General features: G+C 58.1%; 1 protein-coding gene across 2 annotated transcripts in view; it reads left to right on the forward strand.

Moving 5' to 3' along the window:
- The window catches only part of MYOZ3 (myozenin 3), a 136,996-nt gene that overhangs the window by 99,444 nt on the left and 19,727 nt on the right, over positions 1-17,825 (forward strand). The window lies entirely within an intron of this gene.

A 17,825-nucleotide genomic window follows, 5' to 3' on the forward strand; every position in this document is an offset into this window, starting at 1 on the left:
TGCTGGTGTGCTACCACCGGCTGTGTTAGCACTGGGGCAGGGATTTGAGGGGTCCAAGGGGACCCTTGCTTGCCTTCCCCCCCCCTGCCCCATACACCAGTCCCTGCCTGCTGGAGCCTGCCCATGTGCTGGCTCCCACAGCCCGGCCCCTGCTCAGTGCTGCAGGAAACGAAGATGGAGCCTAATTAATCCCAGCCGGGTTTGTCTGGACCTGTCGGAGTGACAAATGATGTGCAGCGCCGCGGGAGCCACCGGATGGACGGGAGGGGGCTGCGAGGGGAGAGCTGTGGAGCCGCCTGCCCGCGTGCTCTGCCTGCCTGGACACGGTGCTGCAGCAAAGCCAGGCCACGCACCGTGTGCCCGTTACCCTCAGTTCCCAAGCCCAGGGTGCCTTCCCCGTCATCCCCATCCAGCCACAGTGCTGTGCCCCAGGTGGGACCAGCTGCTGCCCAGCTTGGCCCTGAGTTAATTAATTAAGAGGGCAAGGAGGATAGTGCAGCCCTTGTGATGGCCTCAAAACGCCTGGGAGGATGAGGAGAGCTGTGGGTACGATGGGTTCCTCCTCCATGTGCTCTGTGCTGTGTTCACAGCCTGCTGAAGCTCAACGTTTAAATCAAGCTTTGCAATGACATCTGGTAGAAAGGGGGACAGAGCAAGGGGGAATCTCTTTGTGATGAGATTTAGATTAGACATTAGGAAAACATTCTTCACTATAAAGGTGCTGAGGTGCTGACACAGGGTGCCCAGAGAAGCTGTGGCTGCCCCATCCCTGTAGTGTTCAAGGCCGGGTTGGACACAGGGGCTTGGAGCAAGCTGCTCTAGTGGAAGGGGTCCCTGCCATGGCAGGGGGTTGGAGCTGGATGAGGTTTAAGGTCCCTTCAACCCAAACCAGTCTGTGGTTCCATGACATCAGAATTATTGGAAACGAAAGATGTCTGTACCCTGGGTTTGTGTTGGAGAAATCTCACTGTGACCCTGCCCACCGAGGAACCACCTCCCAGTTCTGCTCCTCCAAAGAGGTACCTGAAAGGGGCCGAGCCTGGCAAGCACGAACCTGTCCAAGACCTCAGCCCTGCAAAGCTAATGAGGGAGCCAGGAAGGGCCATGGAAACTGCCCTCACAGGGAGAAGCCAGGGTGGGTTTGCACCCTATAAATGCCGGAGCTCCCAGAGGAAGGCATCCCTGGGCCAGATGCTGCAGGTTAAAACCAGGTGACACAGATATTCCACCCTGCGGTAGGATTGTGGAAGCAAAATGGCTTTGTCTTCTTCCACAGCCCTTTCCTCCAGGATGGGGACCTCCTCCGGAGGATACTGTCATGGAAGTGCGTGCTGCTGTGACACGAAGGGACCCGTACCGATGGGGATGTGGCAGTGGTGCTGCTGGTGGAGCTGTGGCGGCTGTTGGATTGATGGGACCCTCATGGAAAGCCAGGTTTTGGGCCACCAAAAGCCTCTTGAGACCCTGTGCTGTGCACTCGGAGGGGACAGTGGCCGTGCCAGCCCCGCCAAAGGGACGTGTCCCTTTGCATGCCCCTGAGCTGCTGGGACGTGACCTTGGCTCTCAGCCCTGGCACTTGCTGCATCCTTGTGGTGGGACCAGTGAGCAGAGCAGGGACAATGCCCAGGCGGGGCAGTGGATGATGCAAGTCACCAAGCCCTTGAATGAGAGCCATGCAGAGTATTTCTTCTAATGCCTCCTGTGATTTGGAAGTGACATGTTTACACTTGGCAGAAAGCAATGCTGGATTCTGGCGTCTGAAACACGCCAATGTGTTTTTATTGTGTGTTCATCTGCCCCTGGATTGCAAAGAGATCTTTTTGTAGACATTGTGTGTTTTCCAGTAAAGATTTATAGCTCTTGTTTCTGAAGCTACAAATGTATAGAATGTTTTCTATACGTTAGAAGACATTTATATACAAGATATTTATGACGCCTACCGCTGTAAATACCAATCACCCATTGAAATGTCACAGCCTAAACCAGAAATCGCAGGAGATGTAAAATAGGCTCGAAATGTCAAAGGACAGATGACAGCAATATGTTTCTTCCATCCGGGAAAACCATCTTATAACCAATTTCCACTAATCCTGGCTTTCCGGTGGCTGCAGTTAACCCAGTTCTGGAGTGGGATTCCTTAGAGAGATGTGGTGATGGGCAGCGTGGGGCTGTAACCTCAGGGACTCCTCCAGCTCCTGGGCTGATGCTCCCCTTTAGCATCCCCCTCATCGAGCCCATGTCCCCCCTCTCTCCCCACCTATCACCTCCTCCTGCCCCCCTGCTTCCCACTGCCCTCCCACAAGATGCCTTTGTCCCTTCCCGCGCTGTTTATTATTAAAACCATGTGTTGGAGCAGCTCAGAGCTGCTTCCCGGGGGTCTCCAGGCAGGGAAGCAGCAGGTTTCTCTGCAGAGGGGCTGCAGGGGGATGAAATGGGGGGGGCAGCTCCAGCTCCCCAAGGAACAGGACTCCCTAGGGACCTATTGCTTAGTGGCCTTCTCAAAGCCAAACCCGTCAGTGTCAGCACTGAAGGGGTGTCCCAACGTGTTCTGCCTCCTAATGCAAGTGCTGCCGGCTGGCAGAGCTGCAGCAGCAGTGGAAAAAGATAGGGGCTGATAAGGTGGGTCTGGTTTAATAATGCAGAGGCCAGGCGGGAGGCAGGAGGAGCGGAGCCGGGTCAGAGGCTCAGGGCTGCTTTGGGATGAGGAAGGACTGGGAGGTGATGCTGAGCCCTGAAGAAAAGCAAGGGCAGGCGTTAAACAGGGCTCTGGGTGCTGAGGGTGTCCAAGATGTGAGGGGTTCTAACTCCATTGGCAGCTTTTCATTCCTCAGACTGTGTAAATGCAGATATAACTGCTCTGGGCTCAGGCAGCAATAAGAATCATGCTGGTACCAGCACATTCCCACCGCCGAGGGGCTGGCACTGCTGTGGAGGTGTAACTCAGCCCACATGATATACAGTTTTCAACCATTTTAATAATTTTCCTCCTCTTTTTAAGCCCTGCAGGGACTCAGCGCTGACTGTTTGCTTGCTTTCAGGTTGCTGCTCACCTTTCCCCTGCCCACTGACCCCAAGCAGAGACCAAAGAGCTGCTGGAGCATCCCTAGGGAGCCATTGTCCTCATCCCTCCCTGGGACAACGCTTGTGGCTCCTTTGCAGGGCGCTGGAGGAGCAAAGAGGGGAGGAACTCGGGATCCAGGGCTGCTGGAGGGGCTTTCCAGCTCTCGGTGCAGAGGCTTCCTGCTGCTGCACATCTGGGTTGAGTTTCGCCGCTGGTCCCTCCCCGCGCATCGTGGGGCCGCTGCTGCCGGAGCCACTGGGGCTTGGGGGGCTGTGCCGTGGATCCCAGCACTGGGGCAGGCAGAGGAGGGTGCTCGGGGACGTCTTCCCCCATTGCATGGGGGGGCTCAGCCCCCATCTTCCCAGCTCTTCCCTGCAGCCCAGCACGAGCCCTGCAGACCACCCAGCACGCAGACACCGCCGGGACCCTCTGGCTCCTTGTCCTTCCACATCACCTCCATCCACCCGCCCGCACCCGGGATGCTTTCACTCTCCTATCCCTTCCATTGCCTCCATCCTCCCCTACCCCGTGTCCTGCAGCAGAGAGGGGATGAGCTGGTCCTGTCCATGTGCAGTGCCATTGCCATGCACACACACACTGCCCTGCAACACACAGCCCCCGGGACACTGGGAAGATGCTCTGACTTTGCAGAGAGTTCACAAAACCCTCTGGCTCCCACTCAGCCCTATCACAAAGAGGGGTGTTAGGGGCCCCCTACCAATAAGGGACCACCCCTTACTGCAGTCTGCATATTCCCAGCACCTCCTGCCCCTGCTATGGTCCATTCTCAGCCTGGCATTGGGGGGACAGCAGCTGCCCCCTTGCATTGGCAGCACTGGGAGAGCAGTTCTGGGCTCCTCCTTGACATGGATCCACAGCTATTGGCTCCGGTGAGGAGATGGAGAGTGCAGTGGTATTGCTGCCAGAGCTGCAAAGGATGTTCTAGAGGGGTCCCAGCTCTGCACCCCCAGATGGGTGAGCAGGTTGTCCTCAGGGACCACTCCAGTACCAGCATGGGGTCCCATCGGCCAGGGTGGGATGGAAAGGAGCCCCATGGCGCAAAGGTGGGTGCAGTCCATGGGCGTCTGGAGGTCTTCATGGGGGACTTACAGTGGGAAGGGGGAGAGAAGCATCACAGTGAGCTGCTGTTGGGGTCTCCTCCCTGGGCCACACACATCCACATGGATATTTATACAGGATGGGAGTGGAGCATCCAGCCCCACGTGGCCGTGTGCCTCCCCAAAGCCATCCAGACCCAACACAAATCCAAAGCCTCGGAATGAGCCAGAATAAATATTTTACGGTAAATTACCAAGGCTAATAATTATAAAAATCTGTACTTGTGGCCCGGAGCCAGGAGAAGGTTTCCAAGCAGCTGGGGACCACATGGGTGACAGCCCCTGGCCGGGCTGATGGGCTCCTCCCTGCCCATGGGGAGCAGCAATGGGGTAGGGACCAGGGGGTGGGTGTCCTCCCCTGGTGCTGGGGTTGCTGTGGGGTCTCATGGAAGGAGCAGAGACAGGATCTCCCACAATGGATACGGCTGCTGGGGGTTGGGGAGGCTCTGGGAGCCCTTGTGGCTATTGTATTGCTGATGTACTTAGGGGAGGGTGAAGGACAGAGGAAGAGGAGGCACAGCCCTGGCTGGCAATGGGGTGGGTTCAGAGGTGATTTTTGGGGTGCATCCATCCCTCCTTGGCTGGAAGGAACCAGATCTGCCCTCAATCCCCGCCACCCCCCCCCCCCCCAGCTCTGCCCATCCCCAGGGCTGCTGGGCTGGGCTGGTCCCTGATGGGATGTCTCAGATCTGGCCACGTGCTTGGGGCTGGATGAGGCGCGTGCGGGGCGAACATCCCCATCCCTGCCTGGATGGGGACCTGGCACAGGGTGTGGGAAGCTCTTGCCATTTCTTTCCTCTTCTCCAAGCTTTAGCTGGGAGGAGCACAGTGAGAGCATGGCATGGGCATCCCTCAGCCCTCCCTTCTCCTTGCAGACCCTGCTGTGACCATCCCCATCATGTCCCCATCTCTGTGCCCACTGCCTGGCCTAGTCTCCTTCCAGATCAGTTTGACTTGAGCAGCCTGACCCCATTCATTGCTCCCCGCTTCCCCCAGCCTCTTTTCCTTCCTCCCTGCCCTGATTCATAGCAGAATACGGGCTGTGGTTCAGGTCAGACATGGCTCTCCCTCGCACCGCTCCTCTGGACCATGACTCAGTCCACGGCGGCAGCATCCGCGGCTCCGGCCCCTCTTGGCTCCGCTCCCACCCGGCACGGCTTCAGCAACAATGGTGTTGGCCTTGAGTGAGCTTACACAGAGCGACAGGCTCCCCCCACACCCGACCGGGCTTGGCTGAGCCAGGGAGGGAATGAAGTGGGGGGGGGACCCATTGCTTGTCCCTAACCAGAGGCTTGGAAGCGTTTGCTGAACGCTGAGCATCCCACCGGCACCCCCGTGGTGCTCCCGCTCAACCCCTCCTTGTCTCCGGGGATGGGGATGCCCTGAATCACCCCAGGGCTTTGTTCTGCTCATAGGGGCACACAGCTCCATCCATCCCCTTGTGTGTCCCCCGCATCCCCTGCCCTGTGCTCAGCCCTCCCTCCGTGTGCCTGCAGCGGCAGCCCTTGGCTGAGCGCGGCCCTTGGCTCCCAGCGATCAACAGGAAACGGGAGATGGATTTCTCGGCAAACTGGGCTTTCCATAAACAGTCTGAGGGGCCGACCCGCGACGGCGGGAGCGGCTCAGCGCCGGGGCCGGGCTTTCCAGCTGTTTATCACATTGCTCTGCTCTCGCTTCCTCCCCGGGTCCGCAGCTCAGGGCTCCTCTTCTCCCATGCGCAAATCAGACCTGAGCCCGTCTGATGGGCTGCTGCCGTTCCCAACCCGATGCACTTGGGATGCTCACACTGGGCAGGCAGCATCCCACGGGTCCTGCGCTCCGCTCTGGATGTAAAGTGCCAGAATCCCACCCCAATCCTTTCCAGATCTTAACCCCAGCTCCCTTTGGAGCGCATAACCCAGCTCCGTGGCGCTGGGGCTCTCTGCCCCAGGCCAGCCATCAGCTAACCAGACCTCACTGGCACACCAGCCTCCAATTTCTCGGCAATCAGGACTTAAGAAAATACAAGCTGACCCCGAGAGGTGAGACAGGGCTGTGGGGGGGAGACAGCGCTGGGCTCTCCGCCTGCTTCTCATTAAAGCAGCTTGTTCAGCTCCCCCATCCCGGCCTGGCGAGCTCAGCAGCTCTGGTATTTCCCAGTGATGGTTTGCCCGCCTCAAACAGCCATGAGATGAGAGATTCCGTTGTAGAGCATCCCTCCATCCGCCCGTCCGTCCCTCTCAGCAGGACAGAGCTCCTCCATCCCTGTGCACCCTTTACAACCCACACCGGCATCCCCGGGTGCTGCTCCTGACCCAAGAGGCAGCCCCGAGGGCTGCCCCATCCGCATCCCCATGCACACCCCATCCAAGGGACAGCAGGGGCTGTGTTTTCGGGTTGTGGGGTCAGCCAACAGCACGGGCCCCCTTTGCTGAGCCAAACAAAGGGGCTTTCTGTTGGCTCGGGCTGGGGGGAGCACGGCCAGTCTGGAAGAGAACCTGCCTGCGTCAGAGGCAGACGGCAGCAGGCCGGGGTGTCTTCCAGAGGGCAGGAAAAGCGGCGGCTGCATGGAGCTGCAGGCGGGAGCTTTGCTGAGGCCAGACCCCGGGACCCTCATCCCTCAGCCCCAGGCTGCCTTTGTAGGCAGGAGGATGCTGGATGCACAGGGACACTGTCCTCACCCCATGGTGCCACCGGGATGCTCGAGGCGCTGTCAGTCCATCGCACAAGCCAAGCGGCTCTGACAAATAGGCTATTCTTTGGCTCTGAAAGGCACAAAAATGGCCCATGGGAAGGTGAGAGTGGGCACAGAGGTTAAAGCAAAGAGCGAGAGACCTGGCACAACACCAATTCCAGCAGGTCGGAGCCAACGGCAAGTGCTAGCTCTTGGCTCCTCCCCACCGCACCAGGTACAGCCAAAACCTCCCCACAAGGGTCAGCTGTGTGACCACCACAACACAGGCAGCTCTGTGCAGCCCCACAGGCGCTGCTGGCACGGCCGCCGCGCATGTTCTGGCACCGAAACACACATCCTACTCCATGTGGTGGATGTGCGGGAGAGGGAGTTTGCCTGCAGAGAGGGGATGCAGGTGGTGGGATGGGGTCCGGAACAGGGCTGGCAGGGGAGGTGGGATGCTCGGGTATGGGGCTGGACAAAGAAGAACGCTGCTTGGAAACAGGCTCGAGTGGTCCAGGGCTGTGTTTGGGAGGCAAGCTGGTATGTGGGTGTGCTGGTGTGTGAGGACGCTGGGTTGGGGAGTGCGTTGAAACAGAAGGGTTTGATTTCTTGAAAGGGCTTTTCTGATGGCTTGGAATATAAAATGAAACGTTACCAAAGGGGAAATAAAAGGAAGAAAATCAGCACGAGCTGTTCCTTCCCAACCTGAAAAATCCCCTCTTGCAGTCACATTTTTTGCTTGCTTGCTTGTTTTCCAGCCTGGGCACGAAGCTGTGCCTCAGGGGCTCACATGTCCCCATGCCATGGCCCTGCTGCTGGGTGGGGATGGCCTTTAGGGAGTCACACTGCAGGGATGCTCCTGGCCAGGGATGTGCCAGTGTGGGATGACAGCGGTTGCATTCCCTTGTGTTTGGAGGAAGGAAGAAACCCCATGGATGTAGCTCAGTGCCCAACTGTTGCAGGAGTGCAACCAAACAGCGTCTGATCTTGCAGTGAGGGATGCTCTGGGACCATGAGCTGATTTCCTCAGCCCTGCATCCCAGTCCCCAGTGGGAGCAAGAGGATGGTTAGCACATAGGGATGCTCCAAGGGTGATTCGTGCCCTCGCACCCAACTTGACATGACAACATGGTTGTGCAATGGGAAGCTCCTGCAGGATTTGCTTTTGTAACTGTAAATCAAAACAGCAGCTTGTCCGTGGCCAGCAATCCCAATGAAGGATGCTTCCAGCCATGCAGGACTTCAGGGACTCCAGCCTGGGCTCTCCATGAGCACAGGCACAGGCGAGGGCTGCCGGAGCTGGAGGTGCTAAGGCACGCGTGGGTCCCTGGCACAGCCCCTGCCTGCCTTGCCTGTCCCTGGGCAGCAGCCAACAAGGATTTGGATCCATACCCCTATTCCCATTGAATTTACCCCTTGCATTCCCATTCTTTATTCTTTCTGGTGGTATTTGGTTTAATTTGTCCCTGGTGAGGTGTTGGAGCCTGCAGGGCTGCAGGGCTGGAGCCATCCCAGCTACAGCCATTGCTATCCCATACCAGCCACCACATCCCCTGTGCAGCAATCCCCATGCAAGGGGCACCCAGGGGTGCAGACACCACCACCACCCCCCCCTTGGTATGGTGTTCATCCAGCCTGCTCCAAGCATTGCCCCGTCTGCACAACTTCCCAGCTCCGGGAATGCCTCGAGCCGCAGACCCCGTTGGTTGGAGACGTTTCACATTCCTCCCAACGCCAAAGGGATATTTTATCAGCGGGGCTCTTTTTTTCCTGCAGACTATTTTCTTTTCATGAAAGCATTAAATGGCCTCAGAGATAAGGAGCAGATTTACAGCAGTTCACACCGAAGCAGCCAAGACACTGGCAAGGAAAAATGCCTCCCCTCGCACGCTCCCCACCCTGGCCGCTTCCTCTCATTCTCTCCCAATTCTCCTGACTCCCACGACAAGCTCGGCCTCCCCATCCCAGCTCTTCCTGCCCACAGCAGAGCTCGACAGGAGGTCACCCCCTGAGCCAGGGTCTGTGGCATGAGGAGGTGCGGGCACCGTCCCGTTCGCCATCGCCCCAGGGATGCTGATGCGTACTGCCTGCATCCTGGGGCGATGCGGCCTCATGTCTGGCACAAGGATGGATCCAGGCTGTGCATAGCCTGCCTCACCTTAAAAGCGAGCCAGTCTCAAACTGGATTGATGTTAATGTGGGTCTGGGTGAGACCTGCAAGCCCTCCCTTTCCCTACCCCAATAAAGCATCCCTTGTTCCATCCCTGCTGCTGGGAGCTGCTCCGCAAGCCAGCCTTGGGCTCATGGAGCTGTAATGTTTAACTTAACCAAAACCTGCAGTAAATTTTCCTCACAGCCCCCAATTTGCTGCCCTCCTCCCCCCACGGTGCTGCAGCTTTATGGGCTCTGAAGAGCTGTAAAGGCCTTTTACTGGATGTGCTTTTTATTTCAAATTAGAGTGGGACTGGATAAACACCGGGCAAAGTACGGAGTTAGCGGGCACCAGGCATGGCGCAGGGATGGGGACTCAGGGACAGGCCCTGCAGCATGGACAACATGTCCCTTCGCCCTGGACAAGCTGGGCTGGTGCCTTTCCCATCTTGGTCAGCCAAAAACACAAGGCCTGGGGAAGGGGAACACCTTTTGAGAGCTCCCGTGGATGCCATGGCAGGGGGTGGGCTCCACTGAAAGGCCCCAGTGCTCGGGGTCCCCCCCAGTTTGGCAAAACCAAAGCACATCGGTAGTCCCCTCTGTCTCAAACCTTGCTTGAAAGTTTGCCACCAGCTGATGTCCTCTCCTGCCCAGCAGGTCAGAGTCAACATCTCTTCTATGGGAATAAGGGAGGGATGCAATGCTAGGGACCCAGATGTCCCCGTCCCATGCTGAGGTGGCTGGTGGGCTCTGCAGGGAGCAGTGCCAGCTGCTCTCTGTGCTACAGACCTGGAGGTGTCCCTTCTCTGCTTGTAAAAGTGGTGTCACCCTGTTTGCAGGCACCACGGTCTATCCCCAGGTTCCATGAAGGGAGACAGTGGGGAAATGGGTGAACAGCACAAGGATACCCAACACGGATGTTTTGCAGCCCTCCCCTGACAGCATCTTGCCTGATTTCTTGTGTAATCAGGGTGTAAGTAGGGAGGAACACACCACTAGCCCTCCTCAGCCCCTCTCTGTCACTGCTGCTCCATGGGACCATGGGGCTCTACTGTGCTCCCAGGATAGGAGGGCTGTTGAGGTCTCATATCCCCAGGGATGGCAGGACCAGTTCCCCCCACTTCACCACAGGAACACGCAGCATGTCCCAAAACCTCGAGTCTGGGGATTGGATTCTGTATTGAATGGCTTCTGGTGAAGCCAAGCAGTTTCCAGGCTGTGATTAAGGGATTCTGCCCCCCCCCCCCTTTCCTCCATAGGGAGGGGTGTTGGGGCAGAGGGGCCGCTTGCTGCTGCCTGCATCCCCTGGGGATATCCACCGTGCCCCATAGCTGAGCGTGGGGCTGTGCTCCCAGCCGCTGCGCGCGCTCGAAGAGCATTGGTGGTTAATGCCTTCAGCATGTATGAAATATCCCATATGCTGGGAAACAAAAGGGGCTCTGTGCTATTAAAGTTCCATTTCCCCACTCCCCTCCTCCCGCCCCTCTCCCCGCTGCTCACCCTGCCCTGAGCAGCGCGGCTGCACCAGGAGCAGGCAGCGAGACCCCCAGCTCCCGGCTGGGACCTTGGGGTCCGGGCATGGAGGGGGGAGCAGAGGCTTGATTTCCCCCCCCCTCCGCCACCCAGGTCATCTGGAGCACATGGAGAGCAGCGAGCGGTGCTTCCCCATGGGAGAAAAGGGAAGTGGAAAGAGGTGAGCGTGGCGAGCACGAGCATCCCGGAGCTGCGTTGGGATCCGTGGCTGCCCCAGTGGGATGCTGGATGGGAATGGGGGGCAGAGTGATGTTGTCCGGCATGAGCTCTGGGAACCAGGGTGGAGGAGCCTCACAGCAGAGCAGAGGGTGGAGGTGGGCTTCCATAGGACCCCTGCCTTGTTTTACACACAACGGGGGCTGTCTTGGCTGCACAGGACGTGGTGCCGCTGTGCCAGCATCCAGCCTGCTCTTGATGGGGTGGGATGGGGATTGAGCAGGGGGAAGCAGCCCTTTTCCCCAGGACCCCCTGGAGCTGCTGGGGGGAGGATGAGCTGCTACAGGGGACAAGAGGGACATCAGTGCCGGGATGGGGGTTGGTGGCTCAGAGAGGCCACCCTGTGCCCTGGGGGCACCCAGGCACCCCATCGCTATCCCCTCACCTTTCCTCATGCCAGGACCCCTGGGGATCCATGGGGTTTGGTTTCCAGGTCCCGCGGGGCTCCCGAAGGGGTTAAGAGAGGAGAGGAAGAGCAGAGAAAGAAAGCAGAGGGTTGGGAGAGCGCGGCTCGGTCAGGGGCTGTTTGCACTGGCTTGGATGTGTCCTCAGCGTGTTTATTCCTACTGCACAAGCACTTCAGCCAGAAGGAGAGCCAGGCTGCTGAGCACACTGCACACACACACACACACTGCTGCTGCTCGTCGTGCACAGCTCTATCCCAAAGTGCTTCCCACTCTTCCCCTTCTACCTCCTGCCCATCACATGGGGAGCCCTACGGGTAGTGAGCCTTGGGGACCCCCTGAGCCCAGCTCTGTACTAACCAGGCTCTCAGCCGGATGGGAGCAAACCTCATGTCCCAAGGCCACCAGCCTGCTGTGCTGCTGGGGCCAAGGCCTGGGAATGGGCATGTGCTGGGGTTTGGCTGCTTTCCTGGGCTGGAAAGAAAACACCGCCCTCTCTGGGATGCTCTTTGTTTCCCATGGACCAACCCAAGCGCTGCCCATGGGGCTCGGAGGGGACAGACCCTGTGCTTGGGTGCACTCAGTCCCCATCTGTGCTGCTGAAATGTCCTTCATCCTGGTGGTCCCCAGGCTGTGTGCATCCATCTCTTCTCTCAGGTCCCATCCTCTCTGGGACTAGAGCTGGAGACAAGGGACTATGCAGGGCTGTGGGTGCGGGATCCAGAGGGAGCTGCTCCCCCTCTCTCAGCAGCACTGTCTTGTTCTGCATTTTCCTCCTCCAGCCTTCAGGGATGCACGGTGGGGAGGGTCACAGGGCTGCTGGAGCTCAACAAACCTTATCCAAGCCGTCAGCTCTGACAGTGACTTTGCATCCACACATGGGCAGGTCGTGCGCCGTGATCCCAGGGTCATGGCCCCTTGTTTGTCTGCTTGGAGGGAGCTGAGGGCTGTGAAATCAGGATCACACTGAGCTATCCCATGGGATGGCCCGGAAGCTCCTCAGCAGTCCCTGGACCTCAGGGGACTGGGATGCTCCCATTGTCAATCATCCTAGCTTGGGCTGCCCCAAGGAGCAGGCATTGCTCAGACTGGCTTGTCGAGCCCCTGTGGGGCTTTCTGCCTAGTTAATGTTAATGGGTCTTGCTTTATGTCTGCTGAGGCTGAGCTCCCTGGGGCAGGCTGAGACCTAAATCCACTGCAGGAAAAGCCCAATCCCTGCTGCAGGAGGCCGTCCTGCCCTCCCCACCCAGGCAGGTTTTGGCACAGCCAAGAACAGGCACCCCAAGAGCAGGGGCTGACCCCATTCCCACGGTGCTCTCCCCCAGCAGTGGGATTTTGTAGAATTAGGGAGCATTCATCATCAGCCCCAGCAGATGTTCAATGGGATCGCGTGGGAAGGGTGTGAAGGTGCCAGATCCCTCTGGCATCTGCTGCTGCAGCTCTGCAGGGAGACCTGGGTGTGAGACCCACCGTGCTGACGGCTGCGCGATGGATAACGGAGCAGGGATGTGCAGGAGCAGCCAGTGCCCATCTCACTGAGCCGGCTCACTCCAGCATGTCAGGCACGGGGTGAGCTGTACCACGGTGTGAGCCTTCCTGCCCTGCCTCCTCCGGGATGGGAGCCTCAGCTCTGCGTGTCCCAGAGGCTGGAAGGAGCCCCCGGTTCATCACTCAGCTCTGAGCTGGTTTATAACGGTGAGGATGGGCTTCTCCATCCCGGTGCCACCAGCCCAGCGGCTGGTCTTTAAGGCTGTTTTCTCCCTCAAACCTGGTTTTTGTTTCATTTGAGCTCTGAAGAGGCCAGGCTGCAGTTTCACCCCTGGCTTCCTGCAGCAGATCTGCAGCCAGGGCTGCAGACCACCACCCTGTTTGCAGGGGTCCCTGGGGATGGTCGCCCACCTCGGTGGCACCTTGGAGTTGGGGTCCCACAGCAGGACCAAAAACTGCACCAGGAAGGGCTCGAGGCAGCTGTGACAGCAGGGATGGGGCTGTCCTCATCCCGGGAATGCAGCAGCTGAAGCTGAAGTCAGGGTCCAAGATAAGCAAAGGCCAGGACAGGCTGGGACCTGCCCTCTTCGGGAGGATGGGAAGAAGTAATTGGCTTCTGAATCCAGCCAGAAGGGTTGAGCAGGGTCAGTGTCGCTTGGGTGGAGCGCACAGGCTGATGTTCAATGGATGTAAATCCCTGTGCACCATCCAGGTTTGCTGGATTTTCCCCCAGCCTGGGGTTATGAAGTGGGCTGAGCAGCGGCCCAGGGCCTGCGTGAGGGATCTTGCAGTGGTGCAAAGGGATGCAGAGCAATGCAAAGAGATGCTGAGCAGCAGCTCCTGCCACCCCACCCTTGCTTCCAGCGTGGGCTGAAGGAGGGAGGGAGGACATGGTCCAGCTGTCCGGATGCCACTGTCCTCCTCTTCCCTTGCTCTGTTCACTGCTCAATCACAGCAACTCCGGTGCCCCGCAGCCCCCGTGCTATCCAGGGTGTTTCCCCTACTACTTCTCCCACCAGCCATGGGCACGCCATGGGGGCACATCTCGGTATGGACATGGGATGGGGGCACAGCTACTGCATGTGGGGCTGGCAGCCCATGTCCCCGCAGGCAGGCGGGGGTTGCCTGGGGACAGGCACTCAGGAATGTTGTTTTTTCCATCCCGGTTTCCGTCAAGGTAGTAAATCAGTGCTGCAAAAGGCTTTTGTTTCCCTCAGCACGCTGCTGGCTGCTGTGCCTGCCAGCCCCTGCCTCGCCTGCCGGAGCCAGGATGCGGCCATCCTTGCCCACACTCCCAGGGCTTGCTCTGGGGTCAGGGTCCATCTTGGTTCAGTGAGGCTGGGGACCTGTGATGCCAAGGGAAGCAATCACATCACATCCCAGCTTCCTTGTGCCCCTTCCATGGGCACTGGATCCATGTGGAGAGCCCTCAGCCATCCCACACCACACAGCCGCATCCATCCCATTGCCATCCCTTCCATACTGGAAGCAGTCCCTCTCTCCCATGGAAGATTCTGGGGTGGCACCAAGCTGGACCCAGCCCTGCAGGGCTTTGGGGTTCAGCTGTGGGGTCCACAGGCTTCACTGTGCCTCCTCCTCAGCAGCAGGTCCTGGCCAGGTACCCAGGGAGCTTTTTGGGGGGGATATTGGATTGCAGAAGACGGGAGGGTGATTGGGCAGAGGATGGCCCAGGCATAGCTCTAAATGCCACTGGGTGACAGCTACACAGCACAGACCTCTCCTGTATCAGCTCAAGAGGCAACTCTTCCTTAAAGAAACAAGGGGTCCCCAGGTACGTGCAGTTGCCTTTTGGAGATGACGCTGACCCAGGCCCTTTCCCCACCATGGAGGGCGGAAGGTGCCCATCTCCCCTGAGGGTATGTTCAGCTGCTGGCACCGGGAAGGTGTAAAGATCCCCTGCTGTACATACATCGCTGCTGGGCTATTTTGGAAAGGGACAGAGCCGATCTTGTGACTGGAGCTGGGGACTGCAAATCTGGTCAGCAGGGTCCTGCCTGAGTGACAGCGACCCGCTGCCTGACCTGGGGGAAACCCGAGAGCCCCCGCTGTGCCAGGACAGCTTTCCCACCCCTTCCCACCCCCATCCCGCCTGGGTCGATGGTGATGCAAACCGAGGATGTGGCTCGGGATGACACGGGGTGCAAACCTGACCCCCTATTCTATGGCATCCCTATGGCTGTCCTGGAGCTGCACCCCATTATCCCGCATTGGTGCCACCTCCTGCTCTGTGGAGTCCCTCGTGCGGATGCTGGGAGCAGATGGAGATGGAGGCTTCCAGCAGACCCCGTCTCCCCCGGGCTCGGCAGCCTGGATGCCAGCAACGCCTGCCAAAAATATTTGTGTGGGACGTGGAAAGTCAACTTTGGTTTCCCCCCTTTCCATAGCAGGGGGGGTGGCAGGGTGTGAGGGAGGCAGGCAGGGGGCTGTGCATCACCCACCGGCGAGTGGGAAGGGAAAGGAACCGAGAGAAAGGTCTTCCCGCTGCGGGATTTCAGCACCCTGTGAATTGAAGGGGATTTTCATCATCATCATCATCATCATTCTTAAAAACAATAATATTGTTATTATTGTTATTCCTTCCCTTGGCACCATTTTGTAGCTTCTTGTAGGGACTCGCTGCTGCTGGGGAGGATGAGGTGCTTGCTGGGGGGTAGCTGCTTGTTGGAGCTGTGAGCCTGCACTAATGCCCAATGCCAGCCTCCTTTGCTGTTTAGTTTGGTGCTGCACTCCTGAAATGGTCCCGAAAACAACCCTCACACCCCTTTACAGCCTCATTTGTGGGTGGTTATCGCAGCTGGGGTTTGGGGATATGGCTGGAGATGCTGCTCCTCTTCACTAGTGCAATGGTGCACCCAGGGCATGTGTACCCCATCCTACCCAGCTGGTTGTAGAGCAGACAGGATCAGCCCTGCAGCTTCTGCGAGAGATGCCTGTTACTTATAAATATTCCCTTCTTGTACTGCTTGTGGAGCACAAGAGCCATGTCCCGGGGGGAAGGCGGCACTCATTCCCCCACTCATTGCCCTACTCATTCTCTGCTGCAGTGCCGGGCTCAGACTGGCCCTAGGGAGGCAGCAGACGCGTGATTCCATATTCCGGTAGCGTGGGAGGCCCCATCCCTGCAGTGTGTCCTCAGGGAACACCGCTGCTCCCGTCTCACCAAGGAGGGGTTTGCCCAGGGAGTGCCGGGATCCTGGGTGTCCTCCCCTGGGCTATGCCCATCTGCAGGAAGTGCTTCCGAAATGGATGGGGTGGCTGTGGAAGGTGGTTTTTAGGGTGGTACAGGCTTGCCCAGCAAGCTGACAATGCAGTTCTGATGCAGGATGGATGGGAATCGGGCTGCCTGAGAAACCTTGTCCCTAAGGATGGGGCAAGGAGGTGGGAGTGGGGAAGCAGCAGAGCCGCTCCAAGAGCATCTCTGCTGACCCAGGCTGGGCTGGGGCGATTTGCAGCCGCTTTCTCTTTGTCCTCATTTGAGATAAGCCAGCTCCCTCCAGCTTCCACAACTTGCCCTGTTTCTAAGGAAAGATGTGGGTGGCTTCCCGCGACTATTGGGGAATTACATAAAGAGCAGGGTGAGATTACTCTTTCAGAGAGGAGCACTGAAATGTTCCCCCCAGGATCTCCCTGCAAATCCGTGCTGAGTAACTGCGACAGAGGAAGGATTTCTGAAAGGGCAGAAGATTTCCTTTGGGAATCCTCCAAAAAATGCAGCCTTGTGTTTGGAAAGCGCCTGAGTGCCTGTTCAGCAGCAAAGCTGCTTTCAAACTGCCTTTGCTTCCAACATAACCTTGCTAAGGGTGGGAAAGTTTTGTAGCAGGGTGCATTCCTGCCTCAGCTCAACCTGTGGCATGGACCTGGGGCATTTTCTTGTTCATAGACTCACAGAACGGTTTGGGTTGGAAAGGACCTTGAGAGTTTCAACCCCCTGCCGTGAGCAGGAACACCTCATACCGGACCATATAGCCCAAGACTCCATCCAACCTGGCCTAGAACACTGTCAGGGATGGGGCATTTACCACTGTTCCAGTGCCTCATCACTCTCCAGTAAGGAACTTCTTCACTATATCCAACCTGAACTTCCCCTGTTCAAGTTTAAACCCATTTCCCTTTTGTCCTGTCACTGCAGTCCCTGATGAAGAGGACTATAGCAATATTGCACCCAGAAACCTTGCAATAACTCAGGGAGGAGCTTGCGTTGAGCAGAAACCTCTTCTCCTCTGTCTGCTGTGTTGGGAATCCCAGCGTGGTCCATGTCCTCTGGGGGTCTCCCATCATCAGCGATGCCCAGCGGATGCTCCCCTGGATCTCAGCCCTGCATCGAGCAGGGCTGGTGACGCTGTGGAGCACTCACAGCACAGGAATTTCCCCGTGTGCTGTAACCCGTATCCTGTCCCCGGAGCGACGACATCCCTGTGTCCCAGCTGGTACCTCGCCTCTCGGCTGTGTCGGTGCATGCCGTCATTCAGCAGGATTTATGCTGGCCACGAGGGAAGCGAGTCTGTCTGCACGTGTCCCGGCGCCGCCTGAGTCACTCTGGTTAGGGACAGATTTGTTAGCTGGATGCTGGGAGCTGCTGCCCCCCAACTGGGGTGTCTGCACAAATTGTACAAGCAAAGGGAGCTGGGCACAGGGGTCCAGCCCTGGGTGCTGTCTCCAGGATAAGGATGGATGGATGAGGGTGCTGGGGTGGGGAGCATTGGCAAATGAGCTTTTAAGGAGTGTTTGCATCTCAGGGAATTCTTCCTCATGGATCCTAGGCTGGGGATGTCGGAAGCCACCCGACTGGCTGTGTCCAGAAGAAATCAGTGCATGCACAAGCATCCTCAATGCTCCCTCTTCCTATTGCACAGGTCCTTGGACACTGCACCTCAGCCTGCCTGGAAAAGAGAAATTCCTGCAAAATCCTCCTTGCTGCTGGCTTTCCTCTGGGCAGATTCCTGCGCCTAGATCTCCAAAAGCTGCCTGCTCCCGTGCCATCGTGCCTGGTCCTCCTGCCTGCAAGAGGAGTAAAGCCCCAAGCACGTGTCCATCTTCCCTCTGGGATGCTGCCCATGGTCTGAAGGATGCTGCCGGGGAGGAGCCACCCCCCTGGCCATGCAGAGCAGGTTTGAAAGTGCCAGTGCAAGAAAGCAGCAACGACACTGAAGGCGAGGATCCTGCAGCCCTGCCTGCAC

The sequence above is a fragment of the Pezoporus wallicus genome, unplaced genomic scaffold (genome assembly GCF_028554395.1).
Source record: "Pezoporus wallicus isolate ANWC-B61680 ecotype Strahan unplaced genomic scaffold, APGP_CSIRO_Pwel_v1 contig_8166, whole genome shotgun sequence".
Lineage (NCBI taxonomy): Eukaryota > Metazoa > Chordata > Aves > Psittaciformes > Psittacidae > Pezoporus > Pezoporus wallicus.